An 11,406-nucleotide genomic window follows, 5' to 3' on the forward strand; every position below is an offset into this window, starting at 1 on the left:
AAGTCCAGTTTCTTCAGATTCCCCAAACACCTCCATCCATGTGACAGGAGTTCTGCTGTCGAGGTTTAAAAGAGCCAGGCTGAACATAATTACAGCTTGAGGTCTTGCTTCATTGCCACAGACAGCTGAAATAGATTTTACTAGTCATGATAATCTTGGAGGGAACAAACTGCACTGCACTGCAAGCACATGCCACTCAGAAAGATGGATCTGTACAGGCCACTTCCCTGCCCATTTGGCAGCCCAGGCTCTGCTTCCAATGGGAAGCCACCGTGGGTAGAGAGGAGCTGGCCAACTTCAACACCAGCCTCAGCTCCCACAGTATACTGGCTCCGTGTGGCTCTGGATTGTGTAATGGCTATGGCACAGCAATAACATCAGCCTCTACAGAAGCGAGGCCAGTGTGCTCACATTGTTGTTTCTGGACCAGTTAGCAAGCCTGGGCCTCGGGAAACATGAGGCTGTGCAAGGACTGAAAGAGGCCCTTGTTAAAATAGGGCTCCCACCCTTCTTTCCCCACATGACTTCAAATGTGATGCCCACTATTCCTGCACCCCATTCATCCGAACCCCAGGAAAACCACCACCACCATTAGGAGAAAATGGTGTGACAACAATGCCATGCAGATGATATTTTCAGCTGAACTGGACACTCAGGGCAATACCCAAGAAAAGTGTTACATAAGAAAGTATATGTGAGAGGCCTTTAAAGTTGAAGCACTATAGAAATGTGATTTTATTATTCAAGAGAGATAAAGATTGATCAGGAGATACAGCATACATAACCAAGACATAACCAAAGTGATGCTGATCATAATAGAAAAGAAAAATTAAAAATCTAGAGGAAAGATTAAAAAAAAAAACTTAAAAACACCTCACCTTTCTTGAAGCACAATCTTGGAACTCAAATTTATTATAGTTTCCAACCCAGAAAATGTTTATCAGACTAAAAATTTATATGGGGCTCCAATATCATCTCACAGTCCTTCCTTCCAAACACTCCCTTCTATTATTATATTACCAGATTTCTAAAAATAGTGAAAAGTCTTCTTTCTGAATCTCTACCTCTATCTCACTCTATCCCCACCCCCCAGCTCGAATCTCCAGAAAAAAATAAACAAAAATGAATAAAGGAGAAGACAATTAATAATCGTTTTTAAAAAAGGCAGAGGACCTGAAATACCTTTAGATCTGAATTCTCATTTTCTTTTGAGGACACAATTTCTTTCTAAACTGCTCAATGGCTTAGTGACCCTACACCCCTACCCCTCTGCTGTGGCACACGCTAGTCTTCCTGCACCCACGCACCTCCCCTTCCTACCCCACTCCCATCACCTTGGTTCAAGTTCTCATTACTTTTTGCCTTGCTGAAGGAGTTGATCTGCCACAGCGCTCCCTACCCCTGCCCTGCTCTCTCTAAGCCGTCCTCCACTCGCTAGTCCAGAAGCTTCTAAATTGTAAATCTCCTTCTGAAATCTTTCAGTGGCTACCTATTACCTAGAGCAGTGGTTCTTAAGTCTTTTTGAAATCTGATTAGAGTTTTGAACACTTTTTTTCACTGCATGAGAGAGAATCATCCACAAGTAATACAGTCCTGAGTTAAGAACCTCTGGCCTAGAGCAGAGGTCTCCAAAGGAGTGGGCATGCGCCCCAGGGGTGCACCAGATGATGCATGGTAATGCAGAAAAACCACAGTGGCACTTCTATTTTCACATATTTTTAATCTTTAACAAAAATAAAAATAAAATAATTAGAAAGTAATTTAAATGCACTTTAATGTATGGAATGATACTGGTGCCCTCCCCTGCCCATCTTTCACCTAATGTACCTAAGTATCCCCAAAGAAAGAAAAGGAGTTCCACAAAGGAGAACTGATGTGCCATCCTCACTTACTCCTTCGCTGTCAGTATACTGGAACAAGTTGCATTCTACATGCTATAGGGGGTCATCATTGTGGTTAATGTTAAAAATGAAGCCCTTGACTATGGAGGTTCCTTCCAAATCTTTCAAACTTTACACTCCATACCAGTTTGCTAGTGATGTTGTGTCAAACAACATAAAAGAGTTGCTCAACTTAAAGGTGACTAACACATTTTTTATTGACAAAAGACAAGGCTCTCAAGTTGTCTGACCTTTCCTGTGATGACAGTATTATGCAGATATTTCCAGAAAAATAAATGCTTACCATGTGTCTGCAAGATAAAGATGACAATTTAATAGTGAATGAGAAAGTAGCCACCTTTCTAATTTAACCTGCTGTTTTGAAAATGGGTGTGGTAGGCAACCTCTGAACATTAACGATACCCTCTTCCTGGTATTCAGCTTTTTGGTAATCCCACCTTTGCGTGTGGGCTGGATCTAGTGATTTCTTTGTAATGGATAGAATATGGCAAAAGTCACCTCCAAGACTATGCTACAAAAAGACAGTGACTTTCACCTTGCTCTCCTTCTCTCAATCTCTGGAAAAGCCCACTGGAAAGGAGTTCCTGACTCTGCCCAACAGCCAACAGGTTTGTGAGTGCACTTGGAAGCAGATCGTCCCCAGTTCAACCTTGAGATGCCTGCAGGACCAGCCAACACCTTAATTGCAGCCTTGTAAGAGACCCTGAGCCAAAAGAACAAATCTAAACCACTTCTGGGTTTCTGAACCACAGAAATTATAGGGTAATAAACATCTGTTATTTTGAGCCATTAATTTTGGGAATACTTTGTTACACGGCAAAAGACAACTAACACAGTTAGTAAAATGTTTCCCCATTACTGATGAGTTGATGGCTGAAAATGTGAATTTGTCACATAAATAAGACTCTCCTACCTGCACATTTTTTTTAAAAATTGAAAACAATTTTCTAGCCTATTTCAAAACATTCACGATAAAGACAATCTATGGGTTTGAACCAATTGCTAGAAATATAAAAATACAACACCATCCAAAGAGTGCAAGAATGACTGAGTTCATCAACAAATGTATGGATCAACAAAATGTGACATATCCAAACAATTAAATGTTATTCAGCTGGAAAAAGGAATGAAGTCCTGATACACGCTACAATATGGATGAACCTTGAAGACATCATGTTGAGTGAAAAAAAACAGACACAAAAAGACAGACATTGTACAATATCACCTATATGAAGTAACCAGAATAAGCAAACTCATAGAGACAGAAAGTAGATTACGGGTTCCAGGACCGGGCGGGGGGAGGGAAATGGGGAGCTAATGCTCAACGGGTAGAGTTTCTGTTCGGGGTGATGGAAAAGTTTTGGTAATGGATGGTGGTGATAGCAGCACAACGTTGTGCATGAAATTAATGCCACTGAATTGTAAATTGAAAATTGTTAAAATGAGAAATTTTAAGCTGTATCTATGTTACCACAATAAAAAAAAAGTTTAAAGGAAGGTGGGAGACAAAAATAAAGTTGCATTTTGATGATTTTCATGACTGACATCATGAAAAAAATGGAAAGTTACTAATTAAATCTCAAGAAAAACCTAAGGATGGTGCTTGAGAATGAAAAAACATAAACATCATGGTTTAGTTCGTTTTGCCAAAAAACGTTTCAATTGGAACGCTATCTCTTTGTGAAGTATCTTCTTGTTAAAACCAGGAATCAAAATAAACTGAACTTACATCACCTTTTTGAATATATGTTATATTTCACAATAAGGAAATAACTGAAACTAAGGTACTGTAACTCATAAAATTTTTGGAAATTTCCTATACAACTACTTGTTAAATCATACTTTGAAAGTTATTACTTTTTGCATATATATTTCACAATAAGGAAATAACTGAAACTGTGGAACTGTAACCCATAACATCTTTGAAATTCACTCTCTACTTACTAAATTGCACTTGGAAAGTTATCACTTCTAAGTATAAATGTTATATTCCACATTAAAAAAATAGATTAAAAAAAGGAAAAAAAAACTGAACGTAGATCCAATCTCTTAAATTACCCTTTCACAGAGTATTAAACCAAAGTGTCCAAAAATATATAAGCATTTTCAAACAAAATGTTCATCCTAATATTCAATAATATTTTTATGGGAGTAACAATAAATATGTATCTTTAAATGTTATCTTTAATCTTATATCTTTGTCTATTTTATAACAGATATACTAACATGACATTACATGTATATAAATAAACAAATAGCTCTATTAAATAGCTACATTGAGGAATGCATGCTCAATTTATGTTTACTGTTAAGTGTATGCAACTGAAAATGTTTATTGACGCTTGGCCACAAAGATAAGTTCAAACTCTTTCCCTTGGTTTACACACCTCCACCTATTTTTCTAGTCCCATGTTTAGAGCCACTTGCAAATTTCAGGACACCCATGAGTGAACTCGGAAGCACATCTCCCCCAAGAAGGTTTTTCTTCCAGCTCACTCCACCCACCCACCTACCCCCCACCTCACATCCACTGAAGGACTACTTCTCATATCTCAATTCTCAGCTTATTTGTCAACCATTTCATGACATTTCCCTTCTCTTTTCTGTCTTCCCTCCACCTTTCAATGCTCCCACATTACCTTTTTAATTCCTTTACTATAGGATTTACCATGTCATGGTACATATTAAGGAATTTTTCATTTGCCATCCACTCTTAGTAAACTGAGGGCTTCCTACAAAATCTACTTGGAAGCAGATAGTCAATAAACATTTGTTGAATCAATGGATGAATTAATTTTTTCAGAACAGTTTTCTCTATAGCCCAAATTAAACAGGTTAAAAGAAAATCTGCCTTTACCTCATCCTGGTCAGATATTTGTACACTTCACCACCAAGATTTAACTTAATAAAAAAAAAGTTTCTAAAAATTGAAAAAAAATTTCATTTTGGTACCAGATCCAGCATTCCTGTACAGAGTGCTTACAACACTGTATAAGCAACACTTTCTAGTGGTGAGGATTCAGACTGCTTCAGGTCAATTCCATCTCTACCATCTATTAGCTCTGTAATCTTTAGGCACATTAATATCCTCTCAATACCTCAATTTCCTCATCTGGTAAAATAAGGGAAATAATGGTACCTCCCTCATAAGGGTGCTACAAGGATAAATAATTAATGCATATAGGAGCAGCATAGAGTGAATGTTCAGTAATTATTGGTTTTTATACTGTTGCCCCTATACAGAGGTACTAAGTAAATAAGAATAAGTGCTAAGTAAATTCCCAGACTCCCCTGCACATATAGAAGCACCCACAGATTTAGGCACCTTAAAGGCAGAGGCTCTGTCTACTTTTGTTTCTATTGTTGTAGCCTTAGTGATTAGAGCAGTGCCTGGAACACAGTAGCTGCTCAATAAATGTCTGTCAGTTGGTTTCAGAATTCCCCACACCTTCCTATCTTGTACAGATTTGAACTTACATTGTGATTCAAATCACTGTTTTCAAAGCGTTCTCTGGGCAGCTATTGTCAGAGCAGGATGTGGGGAAATACCTAATGTGGCTGATGTTGCAGGAAAGGCTGAGAGAGAAAGACATAGGAGGAAGTGACAGTTCAATAGGGATCAAAAGTCTATTGATGATTTAATGTGAAATGAGTCACAATTGCAGTATTTACACATAAGTACAAAATGTTCTAGGGACTTTGGTAAAGAAGGTTTATTTAAAAGCAAACATACAACAACAACAACAAAAATCCTTGGCAGATTCTAACACAGAACAACTTTAAAAAATTAAATCAATTCTATTTTCTGAATTTCTTCTATTTCAAGTGACTAATGCAGGGTTACCTAGTATAAGAGAACAAGACTAACTTGAGTGTAAGAGAAAGGAATATTGTGGGCTCAAATAAATGACAAATTCAGAGGTTTGGTTTAAGGACTTAAAAATTGTCATCAGGTGAGCCTGTCTATCTACCCCTCTATCTATACATCCATCCATCTTTCTCTGTGACTGGTCTCTTTCTAGCTTTTGTTTTTCTTTTTTTTTTTTTGGAGCAAATAATTTTAACGGTTTTTATTTGTTTACAAATACACTGGAGAATCATGCGATGCTACCAGCATTGGATGCAATCCTGGGCCACAAGTCTGCACATTCCTTTGCAACTGGTCCTGTGGTGGCAGAACCTTTCATCTCTCCTTTATTGTTTACTATGACCCCTGCGTTATCTTCAAAATAAAGGAACACACTGCCTTTTCTCTGGTATGACTATCGTTGTCGAATTACCACTGCTGGATGTACCTTCTTTCTGAGTTCTGGTTTGCCCTTCTTGACTGTGGCCATCACCATGTGACCTACACCAGCAGCAGGAAGTCTATTCAGCCATCCCTTGATCCCCTTTACAGAGATAATATACAGATTTTTGGCTCCTGTGTTGTCAGCACAATTGATCACGGCTCCCACGGGAAGACCCAGGGAAATACGGAATTTTGCACCAGCAGACCCACCACGTCCTCGCTTCCACATCTTGGACGCCGGAAAAGGGCAGAAAGCTCTCTCTAGCTTTTGATTCTTTCTTACTACAGGCAAGTTTCCCCCATTTAGCAATGGTAAAGGCAGGGTCAATGAGATGAAATAGTTTCAGTGGCTGAGAGATTTCTAATGGAGTCAAGAGGTCACTCTGTTGGACATTCTTATGCACTATATAGATAACACCTCTTAGGTTTTAATGCATTGGAATAACTAGAAGTAAATACCTGAAACTATCAAACTCCAACCCAGCAGTCTGGACTCCTGAAGAAAATAACAATGTAGATTACAAGGAGTGACAGTGTGATTGTGAAAACCTTATGGATCACACTCCCTTTATCTAGTGTATGGATAGATGAGTAGAAAAATGGGGATAAAAACTAAATGAAAAATAGGGTGGGATGGGGGGGATGATTGGGGTGTTCTTTTTTACTTTTATTTTTTATTCTTATTCTGATTCTTTCTGATGTAAGGAAAATGTTCAGAAATAGATTGTGGTGATGAATGCATAACTATATAATCATACTGTGAACAGTTGATTGTACACCATGGATGATTGTATGGTATGTGAATATATTTCAATAAAACTGAATTTAATTTAAAAAAAAATTCCAGGGAAAGACTTTTATTGCCCCATCCTGGGTCACATGCCCATCTCCATCCCACCAGAACCATATGAAACCAAAGAGAAACTGTTCCACAAACAGTATTAATTCTGTTATCAGAGGGGATGGGAAGGGATGCTGGGCAGACCAGAATAATGGCTACCCAACACATCAACAAAGGAAACACACTCAGAATTCTACTTCCCCAGCACACAAATCACTTCCTGTCATCACAATCCCTTCCAGTGCTAGTGAATAACTTTTATATATATATATTGTGTGTGTGTGTGTGTGTGTGTATAGTATTTTTTACTTCACATTTTGTTATAAGCAATTTACCTATTGCTACACAGGCTTTATAGTTATCAGTTTAAGTGTCTATGTAGCTTTTAAGTCAAAATGCAATGATTTACTTATCATTTGTTTAATGATTATTATTTAGATGACTTTCAGATACTGCTTTAATAAAAAAATATTACTTTCTTCTTGCCTCAGACATGTTACTTCAAAAAAAGTATGTCCTTATGATCATTCCAAGAAATTGAACTGAGTGAAATGGTAAGAGTACTTACTAAATTTGTGTTCAATAAGTTGTGCCAGTTGCAATGTCTCCAGTAATGTATACATACCACGGCATCACCATGTCTTCAGCAGCACCAGGTATTACATGCACATAAATTTTCATTAAGTACTAGTCCCTAAATAATCTCACCAGTTCACAACGTCTTCATTAATCCTATTCCATTTATGTCCTGACTCCCTCATCTGAGAAAACATACATCAAATTGTCTTGTACAGTTCTTAGCATATAATAGGCATGCATTAGGTAACTCTGCAACTGAAGCTATTAACCTCCTATTCATGTTTCTAGGGAAGGCCATCTTTTGAAATGCCAGCCTTGATCATACAAAATACAGAACAAAGGTAAGCAAAACATATATTTTCAGGGTCATTTCTAGGAAAAGCTCTGGAAGAGGGAGGACTTACCTTTTTATTTGTCTACTCCTTTGAGCTTCTCTTATTTCTATTTTGGCAGAAACCATATATCACTCCGAGGGATCTATTCACACCAGCACATAATGCAATTAATATTGGTCCCTTTCTAAGAGAACTGTATTTTTAAAAGCTAGCCATTGCTTAACCTTGTTGGTCAAAATCCTGGACACCCATCAGAATCACCTACAGAAGATTTTTAGAATACAGACATCTGGCCCCACCCCAAATCCTTCTACACACATCTCCACAGGTAGAACCAGGTATTAGTAACTTTTTTTAATTGCCACAGATAATTCTGTCATAGAGCCAGATTTGGGAACCAAATAAATCAACCAGTAATGAAGTATTAGTATTAATGTCCTCTACACTTAACCCTTCAATTTAAATTGAAAACAACTTTATTAGGTTTTTTTTTTTTCTTATTGTGATTCATGTTTAAAATGTGTCCCCTGCTTCCTGCTTCCATGGAAGTATCCATGGCAGTGTTAAAACTGTCTCAGTTTACCAGGCTACTAAGACAATACCATACAATGGGTTACCTTAATGACAGGAATTTATTGGCTCACATTTTCAGAGGCTAGAAGGCTTTCTTCTTCAGTAACATTCTGTCTGGCATGCATTCCTTGGGTTCCTTGACTTTCCCATCACATGGCAATGTCCTCTCCTTTCTCTTCCAGGTCCTGTTGACTTCCAGTTTCTGGTTCTTCCCTGCGACTTCCTCTCACTACATCTGAATTTCTTCTGCTTATGAAGGTCTCCAGTAATTCAGATTAAGACACAGTCTCATTCGGTTGGGCCACACCTTAACTAAAAATAACATCTTCAAAATGTCCTATTGACCTTTGGGTCACACCCAAAATGGGCTCACACCCAAAGAGATGTGGATAAAGATTTAAAACATATCTAAATTGGGGTACTTGCTTCAACCTACCACAATTCCCATCTCTGAGCATGTGTCACTCAGCCTGTTTGCCTATCCTCTGTTGATAAACCTACCTGTACCCATTCTGCTCTTCCACAGAAGGAGGCCTGTGGTTCTTCAGGCTGCCAATGGCTGAAATGAGGAGTGCCCACTCAATGCTGGGCTCAAGAACTAACAAGTACCCTATGCTAAAAGAGCCATGCCTCATTCTCTAGCCCCCTAACTCCTCTCTCAAGCTCCTAGGTCCCAACTCAGCCAGGAAAAAGGGTGCTATTTCTCAGGTCCTCCAAAACTCATCAGTAGTTTATTTATGCATCTCACCTTCCCTTCTAGACCACATGCTCACTGAGGGCAAGTTTGCACATCTCCTCCTTCATTTTGTAATGCATGGAGCCTGGCACCTAACAGATATTAGATAGGTGTGTGATGAGCAAAGCGCAAGGAGAGAACTGACACACACTCCACACATGCTTGCAGCCAAACACCATGTGAAGCATTTATTTACATTATCTCATGCTACCCACATCATGCCCTTGTGAGGTAGGATTTAATATACCAATTTGCAGAAAACAATAGAATTTATCATCAAATGAAGGTTGTTCCCTCAGAGACTACAGGCAAGAGCATAAAAAGGTGAGAATGTATTCCACTCTTTTTCTACCTACTGCCAGATTTTCTTGAGAGTATTCACACTAAGCACATGGTTAAAAGTCCACATGACAGATTCATACTTACCTAGAGATTGGTCCTTTCTGTTAAAAATTATCAAATTGATTAGGCCTGACCCAGACAAGTGCCCTTTCTCTTTCTACATTGTTATCATGAGATCTTGGTTCTTCAAATAGGATTATGCCATTTGGGCTGGGCACTTAAGATCTCCCCAAGGGCCAAGGCTGAGTAATTTTCAGGTAATGAGCTTTAATGTCCAAGGAAAGAGACATTCTGAATCACCTTCTGAACTTGTGCCACAGATTTGCTGTAATACTCAGTATCAGTAGTTCTAGAACCTTGCATAATTGGTCTTGTGACTTGAAATTGAATCACTTTCCAGACTTCTTCCAAAGTGGTTTTACCCTCCTGAACTATACACTATTACAGCCACACTTATCCTGTCAGCTGAAGAAAGAGAAAAAGAGAATTCCCTGGTGCTTCCTGTTACACTGAAATGTCTTTGAAGTCACTCTGAGCCTCCTTCACTCTCAATGGCAGATATGCACTACAGGCAAACAGTTCCCCAGCCTAAAAAAATTACTGAGGAGGATGAGATACAGAGAAAGGGGAGAACCTTCCCACTCATGAGCCACAGATCCAGGGGATTCAGGTATTTATTCCTATCACCACCTTGAGGAAGTGACCTAAGTTATTCGACCTCTTGAGTTCTTGTGAGAATCTGTTCTGCCCTTTAAGGAATAAGTATCCGTGTGCAAAGTATAGTAAATTCATTAAAGCAGACCACATTCACTCAAAATATGAGATCACAAAACTTTAAAGTTGGAACTCTCTTACTTCATAGATGGGGAAATAGAGGCCCAGAGAGGTGAAGTGACTTTCCAGAAACCACACAGCTATCAAGTACCAGAACTGTGGTTTGAACTCAGTTCTTTGTAAGTCCAGGGCTCTGTTTATTGAAGAACACTGCCATTAAGAGGAAAGGACTGAAATTTAACTTTATTCTAAAGTAAAATAATTTGTTATCTAACAATAGTGTAACTGAGGATATATAAAGGTAGACAGACAGATACATGCTTTTCCTACTTAAAAGAAATATTTAGGCATCAGAATTATGTGGAAAAAATTACAAGTCCACTCTTCAATTTATCAACCAGGTAATCTTGGGAAAGGTAGTTGACTGCTGTGAATCTCAAAGTTTTCATCAATGAAACGAACCTACACACAGATAGGTTTTTATGAGAATTAAATGACATGACTCAGATAAACTAGCTGAAACTTAGTAGGTGCTCAATAAACATTATTCCCTTTCCTTGAAACAGCTATAAGCTAATCATCTTTCTTATCTACAGGCATAGCTTGGAGATATTGCAGGTTTAGTTCCAGACCACCACAACAAAGTGTCACACAAACTTTTTGGTTTTCCAGTGCATATAAAAGTTATCTTTACATTATACTGTAGCATAATAGCATTATATTTAAAAATAAAATGTACAGACCTTAATTTAAAAATACTTTATTGCTAAAAAACGCTAACCATCATCTGAACCTTCAGCGAGTCATAATCTTTTTGCTGGTGGAGGGTCTTGCCTCAATGTTGATGGCTGCTGACAGATCACGGTTGTGGTTCCTGAAGGTTGGTGACTGTGGCAATTTCCTAAAATAAGACAAAAATGAAGTCTGCCACATCAATTGACTCTTCCTTTCACAACAGATTTCTCTGCAGCATGCAATGTTGTTTGACAGCATTTTATGCACAGTAGAACTTCTTTCAAAATTGGAGCTGAGTC

At 38.3% G+C, this 11,406-nt stretch overlaps 1 pseudogene; it reads right to left on the minus strand.

The window, feature by feature from the left end:
• Positions 1-5,978: 5,978 nt before the first annotated feature.
• On the minus strand, positions 5,979-6,421 carry LOC119543145 (annotated as a pseudogene).
• Positions 6,422-11,406: the final 4,985 nt, after the last annotated feature.

Source organism: Choloepus didactylus, chromosome 8 (assembly GCF_015220235.1).
Source record: "Choloepus didactylus isolate mChoDid1 chromosome 8, mChoDid1.pri, whole genome shotgun sequence".
NCBI lineage: Eukaryota > Metazoa > Chordata > Mammalia > Pilosa > Megalonychidae > Choloepus > Choloepus didactylus.